Here is a 13848-nt window from a genome sequence, read left to right on the forward strand (position 1 = left end):
TGCTTTTGGGATATCTAATGTCTTTGAATTAGGCAATTCCGGTCCCATTTGGAAGCTTGAGAAGTTACCATTCCAATGACCTAAAATAATCTAAATTCGACCTCTAAAGGGAGAGTAATGTGGGTTACTATTGGAGAAGGAGATGACAGAAACATTTAGGACCGACGACTACCATCCCACTTACGGATGCCCAAATCGTCTCGGAATAAGATGATGCCAGTCAGGAATGAAAGAGAACTAAAGTACCTTTCAGATGACCAAAATTGGGTCTGATATCAAACAAAGGAGTTATGAGCGTGTCTGTTGGATTGCACGTTTAGGAATGATTAACAACCCATATTGAAAAATGATGATCGAGGAGTTCCAATGTGCTTTTGAGACATCGAACGGTCTCTGAATTAGGTAATTTTTGTCCCATTTGGAAGCTTGACAAGTTACCATTCCAATGACCTGAAATAGTCTAAATTTGACCTTTGAAGAGAGGGTAATGAGGGTTACTATTGGATAAGGAGATGACGGAAACATCAGGACTGATGACTTTGATCCCAGTTTTGGATTCCCAACTGGTCTTGGAATACGACAATTCTAGTCAGGAACGAACGAACACTAAAGTACCTTTCAGATGACCAAAAATTGACCTAATTCGACATTAAATGAGAGAGTTATGAGAGTTTCTGTTGGATCACACGTTTAGGAAAGATTAACAATCCATATAAAAAATGGCGATCGAAGAGTTCTAACATGCTTTTGGGATATCAAACGGTCACTGAATTAGGCAATTTTGGACCCATTCAAAAGCTTGACAAGTTTCCATTCCAATGACCTAATATAGTCAAAATTTGACTTCTGAAGAGAGAGTAATGAGGGTTACTATTGGAGAAGGAGATGACAGAAACATTCAGGACCGACGATTGTGATCCCACTTACAGATGCCCAAATAGTGTCAGAATATGATGATTCCAGTCAAGAATGAAAGAGCACTGAACTACCTTTTAGATTACTGAAAATCGACCCAATTTGACATCAAACGATGGAGTTATGGGCGTCTCCGTTGGATTGCGCAATTTGGAAAGATTAAGAATCTATATTGAAAAATGATGATCAAAGAGTTCCAACATGCTTTTGGGAAATCGAAGTGTCTCTGAATTAGGCAATTCTGGTTCCATTTGGAAGCTTGACAAGTTACCATTCTAATGACCTAAAATAGTATATATTCTACGTCTGAAGTGAGAGTTATGAGATTACTATTACACAAGGAGATGAATGAAACATATAGGACTGACAATTGCAATCCCACTTACGGTTGCCCCAAAGGTCTCGGAATAAGATGATTCTAGTCAGGAATAAAAGAGCACTAAAGGACCTTTCAGATGACCAAAAATCGACCCAATTTGACATCAAACGAGGGAGTTATGAGCGTCTTTGTTGGATCGCACATTTAGGAAAGATTTGCAATCCATATCGAAAAATGACGATCTAAGAGTTCCAACGCGTTGTTGGGATATCAAACGGTCTCTGAATTTGGCAATTCTAGTCCCATTCGGAAGCTTGACAAGTTAACATTCCAATGACCTGAAATGTCTAGATTCGACCTCTGAAGAGAGAGTAATGAGGGTCACTATTGGAGAAGGAGATGACGAAAACATTAAGGACCGACGACTGCAATCCCACTTTCAGATCCCCAAATGCTCTCGGAATAAGACGATGCCAGTCAGGAATGAAAGAGCACTAACGTACCTTTCATATGGCCAAAATCAACCCAATCTGACATCAAACGAGTGACTTATGAGTGTCTCGGTTGGATTAGACATTTAGGAAAGATTAATAATCCATATTGAAAAATGACGATCGAAGAGTTCCAACATGCTTTTAGGATATCGAACGGTCTCTAAATTAGGCAATTCTGGTCCCATTTGGAAGCATGACAAGTTACCATTCCAATGACCTGAAATAGTCTAAATTTGACCTCTGAAGAGAGAATTATGAAAGTTACTATTGGAGAAGGAGATGAAGGAAATATTCAGGACCGACGACTGCGATCTCACTTATGGATGCCCAAATGGTCTCGGAATACGATGATTCTAGTCCGGAATGAAAGAGCACTAAAGTACCTTTCAGATGACCAAAATATACCCAATCCGACATCAAATGGTGGAGTTATAGGCATCTCCGTTAGATCATGGAATTTGGAAAGATTAACAATCCATATTGAAAAATGATGATCGTAGAGTTCCAATGTGCTTTTGGGATATCGAACGGTATCTGAATTATGTAATTTTAGTCACATTTGGAAGCTTGACAAGTTACCATTCCAATGACCTGAAATAGTATATATTCTACATCTGAAGTGAGAGTTATAAGGGTTACTATTGGACAAGGAGATGAATGAAACATATAGGACCGACAATTGCGATCCCACTTACAATTGCCCAAAAGGTCTCGGAATAAGACGATTCCAGTCAGGAATAAAAGAGCACTAAAGGACCTTTCAGATGACCAAAAATTGACCCAATCTGACATCAAACGAGGGAGTTATGAGCGTCTTTGTTGGATCGCACATTTAGGAAAAATTTACAATCCATATCGAAAAATGACGATCGAAGAGTTCCAACGTGTTGTTGGGATATCAAACGGTCTCTGAATTTGGCAATTCTAGTCCCATTCGGAAGCTTGACAAGTTAACATTCCAATGACCTAAAATGTCTAAATTCCTGACTGCGATCCCACTTACAAAAAGAGTTATGAAAGTTACTATCGGAGAAGGAGATGAAGGAAATATTCAAGACCGACGACTGCGATCCCACTTATGGATGCCCAAATGGTCTCGGAATACGACGATTCTAGTCCGTAAGGAAAGAGCACTAAAGTACCTTTCAGATGACCAAAATATACCCAATCCGACATCAAATGGTGGAGTTATAGGCATCTACGTTAGATCATGTAATTTGGAAAGATTAACAATCCATATTGAAAAATGATGATCGTAGAGTTCCAATGTGCTTTTGGGATATCGAACGGTATCTGAATTATGCAATTCTAGTCACATTAGGAAGCTTGACAAGTTACCATTCTAATGACCTGAAATAGTGTAAATTCAACCTCTGAAGCGAGAGTTATGAGGGTTACTATTGGACAGGGAGATGAAGGAAAATATAAGACCGACAGCTGCGATCTCACCTACGATTGCCCAAAAGGTCTCGGAATAAGACGATTCCAGTCAGGAATGAAAGAGCACTAAGGTACCCTCAGATGACAGAAAATCGACCCAATCCGACATCAAAGGAGGGTGTAATGACCCAAAAAATTTCGTGCCAAGACCCGAGTACTACCTCTATTCTCCTTAGAAGCTATTTGTGGGTTAATTAACGTTTAACTCGATTGCTTGTGAAATTGGCATCAATCACTTTAAATTTGATCTGCAGGACTCAAAACCTGTAGAATCGTTAGCGCTATGTTACTCTGAAATCTGGGATTCAACACTAAGTCCAATTGCTCTCGAAAATTTTTAGAAGCTTTGGATCAGACCTGGACCGCGCGTCGAAAGTCCGATAGCGATGATCTTAGACAGTTATGGTCACCATGTTGGACTTGATCATCACCTCAAAAAACAAGTCCAGATGATGTTTTGGGTCGATTTGATTGAGTCCGGAGTGAAGAGTGTCAGAACGATGAGAAATTAAATATGATTTTATGAAATCTGAGTCGTGTCGCTTGCGTGACGATTTTAAGCAATCTGATTGTTGAATTCTGACCCATTTCACCTTCGGATCAGGGAAGATGGCTCAGGCAATGTCATAGTGCTTGTGGACCTGATCGAGTTTCAGTGACCGTTGAATTGAGTGTGGTCCGCCACGGCTGATCTATAAATCCGATCGGTACGAAAACTCAGCCTGACCTAGATCCATGGTCAGTGAGCTTAAGTCCGACCGCACGTGGAGAAAGGACCACCAAAAGTGCTCCATTGGATCGAGAGAAGCTCGATTTGGTTATAACCTAAGTATACCTTGGCCCTGGGGCTATTTTCATCCATTTTAGGCCTATATAAAGACCTTAAAACCCTCACTCTCTTTTCCATACGAATTTCCTAACCCTGGCTAAGAAAGAGAGAGGAAAAGAGAGAGAAAGTAAGAGAGAAGTTGGTGAATCATCTTAAGATTCTTTCCTGTTACTCTACATCCTTAAACCATCACTTTTGAATCGTTATTCCGACGATTCTAAGTTCATCCTTGGGTAAGTTAACCTAACCCTAATTTTTTTAGACCTTAGAATAGTATATGTGTTGATGTAGCTCATTTCTATTCTCACCTTAGATTGTCTAGTCGCCGTTGACGAAGACATATTGTCTGAATCAGTTCGGTGTGCTTTTTCTAGTTTCAGGTGCGGACTATATTCGTATAGGTTATGGTTTTCAAGGCTTTCAATGTCAGTTAATGGTTTATTCTTGTTGTGGGTGCAATTTCACATGCTAAATGTTATGTTTATATGGTATTCTTGATATATATGCCTTGTGTAGAGATTTGTGTATTCTATGTATATGTAGAAAGTACCATATACGTATAAAATATAAACATGTGTTTGCCATGATTATTTGTCGTGTATTTGTGCTAGATGTATGTGTGTCAACTCCTTGGCAAAAGGAATTGTCGAAATGCTTGTTTTCCAACATACGTCATGTATGTTGCACTATGTAGTCTAAGTGTTTGTAGAAATGTCTGAATGGTCTAAAGTGTAATTTATTATCCTAATTGCGGGCGTTGAGAAGCGATTCTCAACTCTCCTATTGGTGTGTATGATTTCCTATATGTAAGTCACATTCCTTGTTGTTTAACTTCCAGTATTACTTATGTGTAAATCCATGTTAAGTTGATATTCTTCAGATGCTCATATGCTATATGATTTGAATTGTTGTTCCATTACTGTTCTAAATGGTATATGAATATCTGTTATAATGGAATGTATTTGGGACTATGAATTAGTCCAGGAAATCGGTAATCGGCCTTGAGTTCGTGGCTGAGGTTACTTTCGCCACGAAGAACGTGCTTTGACGAACCCGAGTCATATTAGAGTTGTCAGCAGTGGTTTGGCCACACAGAGTGTTTGCGCACTCTATGTCGTTCAACCCAATGTGCGCTCGTGCTAGTCGAGTTCGTCAAGTAATCCGATTGTCCGATGTATGTTCACCATGTATGGACGTTATTGTTTGAATCTAGGTTACCAAACTTACCGATGAAATCCCGTTAACCGTTGTACCTTGATCCGCTAAGACTCATGAGCCGGACATGGTGGTATGGGACAGCGTGGTCAAGTTGTCAGCCTACGCTGGGGTGACGAGCCTCCTCGTAGTGACCAGTGAGCACCTAAACTCGTGAGCCGATTATGGTGGTATGGGACACTATATTCGTGCTGTCGGCCTCCATTGATTGGTGACGAGCCCTTTGTAGTGACCTCGAGCATACCTTGATACTACATTAAGGCGACGAGCCTTAGAGTAGTAACGAAGGTATGATAGGCGTGCATTGATTGGTGACAAGCCCTTTGCAGCGACCTAAAACCATATGATCGTCTGAGATTTCCTAGGACTGACGACCCTAGAATGGATCACTGTGTGAAAATTGATATGAGGAAGGTACCTTAGCTTCCCAATCCTGCTGTATAAAAAGGACTAATAACCACTTGGTAATCATGTTCATGCACCGCATTGCATGTGCCTAGAAGAGGTGGAGCACTGAGGATGGTTGTCATGCGTAACGTAAGATGAAGACGCTGAGGGTGTACAGGCGAGGGCGTGCATCATTTATACATACATCCTTGCACCAACAAGAGTAATTAGGACATGTTTGATTGTTCTGCTTTATCATTACTGCTTGATTGATTTGATAACATGTTAACTTTTGCGGTATTGTTCCACTGAGTTGATCACTCACTCCCACGTTCTGGGGCAGTGTTTAAACACCAACCAGACTCTGTCTTAGATGCAGATGTTGATGCGACCCCTGAGGCAGAGCAAGAGTTCGAGGATGATGAGGCCGCATTTTCTTTTGTGCAGTTCTCAGGCGGGTTCGTGTGAGCCATGTCCTGATAGGCAGGAATTCTGGGCTTTCTTTTGGAATAGATATTTCATTTTAATACTTGTAATTTGAATAACAACACTTGTATTATGACCTGGCATGTATACGTATTTCAGGGACTTGCACATGTACACATATGTTTCTTTAAGTCTTCTACTTGCGTTTATCACTTCTCCCTGAATTATGTTTGCAGTTTGGCTTAATCTATTCCATGTTTTATGTACTCTTACAGACAATATACATCCATCATTAAATATGTTGCATAAGTGATGTTTTGAAACTCGAGAGCTAAGTTATGCTCGACCCCCAAATTTCAGGGCGTTATAAGTTGGTATCAGAGCATGAATTAGATTAAACTGGACCTGGGTTATGGTCACACACTGCATGCTGTCACCACCTTAGTGCATTTGGGTGCGAATTTATTGTAGAATTTGTGTATGTGTCCCGTTGCTTCTATCGGCGAAAGTTTACTGAAAATGATCACTGAGATCGAGTCTGTGCGCACTCCGGATCATACACAGCGACCCAAAATCTCTTCTAGACTGTCAGTTGACGGGTTTAGATGGTTTATCTTCCCATCTCAGCCCTCAAAATTTCTGTAAACCTCTGTTTGTATCAGAATTTAACCCGTGTGGCCCGATATGTGTCGGATCGGACTAAGGAGCCGATCAGGGCAATTTCAGGGGGACCCACATCATTTTGGAGCTAAGGGGCCAGGAGGAAATCGCCCAAATAGTGAGTCATCGCCGGACTATCCAGAGACCGGCGATGACCTCGCCAGTTCGGCGAGCCCTCGCCGCCCAGCGAGCCGGCTCGGGCCGACGCCTTTGGGGCCTAAGGTGGCCCACTCCTCCAAGGTTAGTCGATTAAAACACTTTCTATAACCCCTTTCCTTCATAAAATACCCTCCCAAGCTTTTCTTTTCTCCAAGTTTCTCTCAAAACTCCACCAAAATCCCTCCCCAATCTTCTTCTTCTTTCATTTTCGTGCATACCCATTCAACCCATTTCAAAAAGTCACCGCCATTGTTGTTTTCACTTCCTTTTCTTCTCATTTAAGCTCTCAAATCCCTCTTTGGGATCTCAAGTGTGTGGAAGCCTCACCATTCTCCCCATTTCTCCCTTTTCTCTCATTTTCTATGGCCTTGTTTGAGTTTGTCACGGCCATATTTTTCATCTCCACCTTTCTCTCTTTGATGGGGAAGAAGAGAGTGCCCGTGGATGAAGCCGGGCCTAGCTGCCCAACCCGTGCATGGAGGCCGAGAAGTGCCGCCGCAAGCACGACCGCCACCCGTGAGTTTTAGACCAAGCGGGACCTTGATCCTCAAGCTTCCATTGGAAGAACCTTGTTGGCAGAGCTATCTTATGGAGTCTATGAAGGCCGTAGGGTCCTTTTTGAGGCTCATGTGGATCCGTGGCTATTTGGCGAGTTTCTGTTGTTGGAGCGCCTGGAAGGGGCCGGTTGGTATCCCTTGTTTGAGGGTGAATATCGCGCCAATGCAAGCACTATTCGAGCTTTTTATGCCAACATTCGTGATCCTTCGCTGGAGCCTCTGCAGTTTAAGATCCCTTATGGAAGCGGTCGGGAGGCCACGGTCAACGTCGCTTTGATATCCCGACTCCCGAATGTGCCGCTTGGTGAGGTGCATGCCAGTGAAAAGAATTTGAGCAGTGTGCACGAGAGGGATCACCGCACGCGGCTCCTGTGTGGTCGTGTAGTCGAATGCAGCCTAATAGAAGCCTTTTAGCTACCAACATGATGGATGACTTTCGCTTGCTTCACTACATGTGCACCTTCAATGTATATCCCAGGTGGAGCAACCGCAGCGAGTGTACGTGCCTAATGGTAGATTTTCTGTATCAGGTGGGGCAAGAAGAGAAGCTATGTGTGCCATCGTACATCTTGCGTCAGATTATCCTTATCGCTCGTTCGAATAGGATGACCGAATCACTCCATTTGGCCGACTCATTTGTAAGCTTGCACATGAGTTTGGCTATAGGCTTGGGGCAGAAAAGCCGGTACCTGTTCGTTACATTAATGAGACAACCCTAAGTCAGATGGACATTGGGCCTCGTCGACAAGCCTCAGAAAATGAGGATGAGATAGTGATCAGGGTCAAATATTGCATATCAGACCCCAGTAATTACCAGATTTTACGTATATGATAATGCTTAATGGAGTATTTTAATTGTATTTTTGTTACAGGATGAAGTCAGGAGCGTTAATTGAAAATTGATGTTAAAGGCTGGATTTCATGATCCAAAGTCTCCAGGGCACAGGATGGACTCTAGAGAACCAATAATGAAGATTTTACATGCCTGGGATCTGAGGAAAGCAAGCCAAAGGGGCCCGAAAAGGGTCCAGAATGCAAGATCACATGGTTCCCGCTATCCGATCAGTTCGAAACTTAATACATGGGATGAGGGCCGTAAATTAACCGTACATATTAAATTTCAGCCATTAAAGATCTCGGGAAGTGAGCCAACTGACAAATCAGCCCGTTAATCTCCAATTTGGGGCCCACCTGATATTTGGAACTGCTTCAAACTTGGTGTTGACGGTTGAAATTATATGACAAAGAAGATGGACGGATTGGATTTCTCGAAATCATCACAGTGGACCCCACATTGAGTGACATGTGCATGGTGCACATGTGCACTGACCGAGCACCGAACGGGCTTGCGTCGGGTCAGCAGCGCTGACCCGACTACGTCTTTGAAAAGGAAACCTCCGTTTCCAGCGTCCGCGGCAGCCGACCGTTGTCGTCGGTTATGGGGCTCACCTATTGTCCAAATGGACAATCCAAACCGTCCATCCGCTTCCTGAGGTCGATATCATCATCGCCTAGATGTCCGTTTGGTTCCATACATATGTACGGACGTTGATCGCTGAAAAAAATGTAAATTGGACGGTGAGTTCAAAACTCTGTGGGTTGCACCGAATCCACCCCAAAACCAGTCAATTCCTACTGATTTTTCGAGCTGAAACCAATGGACGACGTGGATTCCTGTGAAAAGTCCAGGAATGGGCCCCACCATCATCGCAGCGTCGGTTTGGCGTCCGCGTAGCGTCTTCCGTTGGCCGTTTTTGCGAAGGTTTGTGGGCCCCGTACGTCACGCGTACAGCCGATCTGACCCGTCCATCGTGTAGAGGGCTTCGAGAGCTTCAAAACCATGTTGATATTCTTCGCCCATGCGTACACACGTGTGCGGTACAAAGGCCACAAACAGGCCGTCTTGTGACGTTCAAAACTGTTTTTTTTGAGATTTCTTCTGTGGGCCGCGCTAATGGACCTTCAAAACTACCCATTCTTGACTGAAATTTCGTCCTGAATCCAATGGACGGGGTAGATTTTCCAGAAAATGCCTCTGTGGGGCCCACCGATCACGGCTGTGAAAAATTGCACTTCGAGTCCTTCTACGACTCTGCCACCGACCCCAGCCATCCAGCAGCTATAGAAGGGGAGTTTTGGACGTGGGAAAGTCATTCAGAACCATTCAGAACCAGGGGATTCCAGATCTGAAGCAAGGGAGAGAAGAAAGAGAAGAAAGAAGAGAGAGAGAGATTGTTTGGTTTGACCTTTTTTTATGAATTTTATTTAATATTTTTTATGGATTTTATGGGTCACTAATCTCTCAGCTAGGGCTGAGATGAAGCCCCTAATTTGATTAGCTCTTGTATTGGTTGATTTACTTTGAATATTAATTAATTTGTCTCTTTCTCTAAGTGGGCTTTATGGGTTTAAATTCTATACTTCTCCATCTATGAACTTGATTAAAGTATATATATGGATGTTGTTTGGATGCTTATTATAGGTGCTTGTGTCTGATCAAGAACAAGTTTCCCATAGAGGAAGAAACAGGGTGCTTTAATGAATGTATATTCCATGTACCCGACCAAGGACATGGGATATGTCATTCATGGCATTGCTTAAAGGAATTAGACAGTCTGTATGCCCGATTAAGGACACAGATTGTGCTTTCTCTATATAAGTGGTATCAATCTAGATCAAGGTGAATCAACAGACAAAACAAGGGTTAGGATAATTAGGGGTGGATTCGAAAGTCCTAATGCTCTCTCTCTGATTGAATTTTCTTCCCTGTTCTTAATTACTTGTTTTTTTTTTCATAAAATTGTGCTTAGTAATTCATTCCATTATTTGTTGGATTAGTTAAGGAGAATCATAGATTTGAATTGTGACGACCAGTCCTCGTGGGAACGATCTCGTAATACGTACCGTATCTACATTTGATTCGTATACTTGCGAGTTTAAAAATCATTTAAATCATGTTGGTTTAAATAAAACATCAAGTTTTTGGCGCCGTTGCCGGGGACTGTTTCGGTCCAATTGGATTTAGGATTCTCTCTTATCATAATTCATAGTCTTAGGTTTTTTGACTAACTTTAGGTTAAAATTTTTTTTTAGAAACTAACCTATTTCCTGTTTTGTAGGGACCTGACATAAACTACTACTTTGGTAATCTCTTTCCAATTTTTCTATTTTTTTTCTAATTTCTATTTTTAGAATTAAGGTTATATTTTTTCAGAAAGTTTCTATTTCCAGGCTATTTTATTTATTTTTAGAAATTTTCCCTTTTTAGAAACTAACTTAGCTTTTATTTTCTAAGATTACAAACTTTTTTTTTTTTTTTTAAATTAACCGTTGCTTAGGATTTTTTCTAGCATTATTTTAGTAAATTTAATTTATTTTTGTTTTCTTTTTGTTTATAGGAATTAAGGAAGGAAGCTGCTAAATAACATTGTCTTCAAAAGGAGGAGCTCTTCTTCAGACATCAATCATCTCCTTTTCTGGGTTCTTTCTTCCCCTTCTCATTTACATAATTTTAACTTGTTTTAGAATCTCACAGTTTATGCTAGGACGTAGATCTCTGGATTTAGAACTAGCACCGTTTGATCCTGAGATTGAAAGAACAATTCGTGAAAGATTGAGAAATAATTCTGTTGAAATGGTGAATGAGACTGAAGTTAAAGCTCTCAAAGATTATTCAGCTCCTGTCCAATTTAATGCGCCTTCATGCATAGTGTTGCCAACCACTACGGCAGCACACTTTGAACTTAAACCTGGAGTCATACAATTGTTGCCATCCTTTTATGGATTGGACAAGGAGGACCCATATCATCATGTGAAAGAATTCTTAAACATTTGCTCCACCTTTAAGTTCCAAAACTTCTCAGACGATTCGATCCGCCTACGCCTGTTTCCTTTTTCTTTGAAGGATAAGGCGAAAGCATGGTTGAATTCTCTAGAAGTTAGATCTATCACTACATGGGACCAACTGTCTAAGAAGTTCTTAAACAAGTTCTTCCCCGTTCACAAAACCAATGCCCTCCGTAGAGAAATTACTAACTTCACACAAAAAGAGGGCGAGCACTTTCATGAATGTTGGGAAAGATGGAAGGACTTGCTTCTTAAATGTCCTCACCATGGTTTTGAGAAGTGGCAACAAGTTCAATACTTCTATGACGGTTTGACACCACAGAACCGTCGCATGGTTGATGCCACCAGTGGAGGGTCATTCATGACCAAAAGTGATGTCGAAGCGTGAAACTTCTTTGAAACCTTGTGCGAAAATTCCCAACAATGGGATTATTCAAATAGAGGTGACAGAAGTCCCCAACCACAAAAGAGAGGTGGTATATATGAGATAGGAGTCATGCCAGAGCTGAGCGCCAAGCTTGATAACCTGACAAAGAAAGTTGATGCTCTGGTATTAAATAATGGACCACCACAAACAGCTCAAGTTGAGGCATATGCCACATGTTCTAGTCCTGCCCATCCTATGCAGTCTTGTCCATCTGGTGCAGCATTCCCAGAACTTCTCTCTGAACAAGTTCATGCTATGAACACTTTTCAAAAATCTGGGAATGATCCTTACTCGAACACATACAACCCAGGGTGGGCTAGACATCCAAATTTCTCTTGGGCAAAAGGACCACAACAAGGAGGACCATCTGGAAATCCTCCCATGCAACCGCACCTCCAAGTTGGCAGTCAACAACCTCAACAGTTTCCACAATATCAACAACTGCCTACACAATCAAGGAAACCATCTCTTGAGGATACACTCCATCTTTTCATGCAGAGTTCTCTCCAATTCCAAAAAGACACCCAACAAACCTTACTGGCCAACCAGCAAAGCTTACATGCAAATGCACAATCCATTGCCAAGCTGGAAGTACAAATGGGTCAACTAGCTGCCACATTGAGTGAGAGAGAGAAGGGCAAGCTCCCTAGCCAACCTGAGGCTAATCCAAAGGGACAGTATGAGATTGGCTCTAATTCCAACCAAGGGCAATATCATGAACAGGCCAAATCGATCACTACCCTTAGGTCAGGCAAGCAGATTGATAACAGAATAGAAATGCCTGGGGATGAATCAAATTCTAAAACAGAAGATCAAGATGAAGTAGAGAGCCATACCAATGCATCCAAAGTCCAAAAGCTCTCTGATTCTCCAAGAGCCACTAATGTGCCACCTTATGTGCCCAAAGCACCCTTTCCTCAACGTCTGGCACCAATAAAGAAAAGAAATAACTTTGATGAAATTTTGGATGTGTTTCAAAAAGTGCAAGTCAACATCCCGTTGCTTGACGCTATCAAGCAAGTCCCTGCTTACGCTAAGTTTCTTAAAGATTTATGCACTCAAAAGCGTAAGCAGAATGTTCATAAGAAAGTCTTCCTTGCAGAGCAGCTCAGCTCCATGATTCAACATAACACCCCTCCTAAATTTAGGGATCCAGGAGCTCCCACCATTTCTTGCGGCATAGGAGATCATAAGATCGGGAAGGCATTACTTAATTTAGGGGCGAGTGTCAATTTGTTACCATATTCGGTTTATGAGCAGCTAGGACTTGGTGAGTTAAAACCGACTAAGGTAACATTACAACTAGCCGATAGATCTGTCAAGGTGCCCCGGGGTGTTATTGAAGATGTGTTAATCCAGGTTGATAAATTTTATTTTCCAGTGGATTTCATAGTTATAGATACTCAGCCTGTCCAGAATCTTCATAGTCAGATCCCAGTCATTTTGGGTCGTCCATTTTTGGCCACATCTAATGCTATTATCAATTGCAGGAATGGAGTTATGAAATTGTCCTTTGGTAACATGAATATTAAACTCAATGTTTTTAATGCAGGACAACAACCCTCAGATTTGGATGACATATTTGAAGTGGACATGATCGAGAGCCTTGTGCAGGACTCCTTCCGTACATCTTTTGAAGATCCTCTAGAGACCTGCTTAGCACAATCGGGCATGGATTTTGACATTGATAGTCCCATCCATGAAGTCAATGCATTGCTCGACTCTACTCCTATATTGGAGACTGAAAAATGGAGAGCGAAAGTGGAACCTCTCCATCCCTCTGAGATTCTTCCTGACAGCACAGTTTGTAACTCTGAGAAGACAAAGGCGAGCAGGCTGCTTAATGTTCTCAGAGCATATAAGGCAGCAATTGAACGGAAGATAATGGAAATACAGGGAGTATGCCCCACGATATGTATGGATCATGCTGTGGAAATGTCGCATAACATGCAAAGGAAGCGTGATCCTAACATAGAAGAAGTCGTTCGAGCAGAAGTCCTTAAATTATTTGACGACAGTGTCAGTTGCCTTATTTCAGATAGCACAGTTCATGGGAACTCACATCACTTGTCTGGGATCGGTTAATGAAAGTGTTGAGGTAATTTCTTTGGCGGACCCCGGTTATAAAGATTATTTCATTCATGGTCCGTTCTTGTCTGGCTGAAGACGTTAAA

General features: G+C 41.8%; 1 non-coding gene across 1 annotated transcript; it reads right to left on the reverse strand.

Moving 5' to 3' along the window:
- Window positions 1-11413: 11413 nt before the first annotated feature.
- LOC131257057 (small nucleolar RNA R71) lies at window positions 11414-11520 on the reverse strand. Its single transcript, XR_009177079.1, has one exon. It is a non-coding gene; the product is annotated as a small nucleolar RNA R71 (small nucleolar RNA).
- Window positions 11521-13848: the final 2328 nt, after the last annotated feature.

The sequence above is a fragment of the Magnolia sinica genome, chromosome 9 (assembly GCF_029962835.1).
Source record: "Magnolia sinica isolate HGM2019 chromosome 9, MsV1, whole genome shotgun sequence".
Lineage (NCBI taxonomy): Eukaryota > Viridiplantae > Streptophyta > Magnoliopsida > Magnoliales > Magnoliaceae > Magnolia > Magnolia sinica.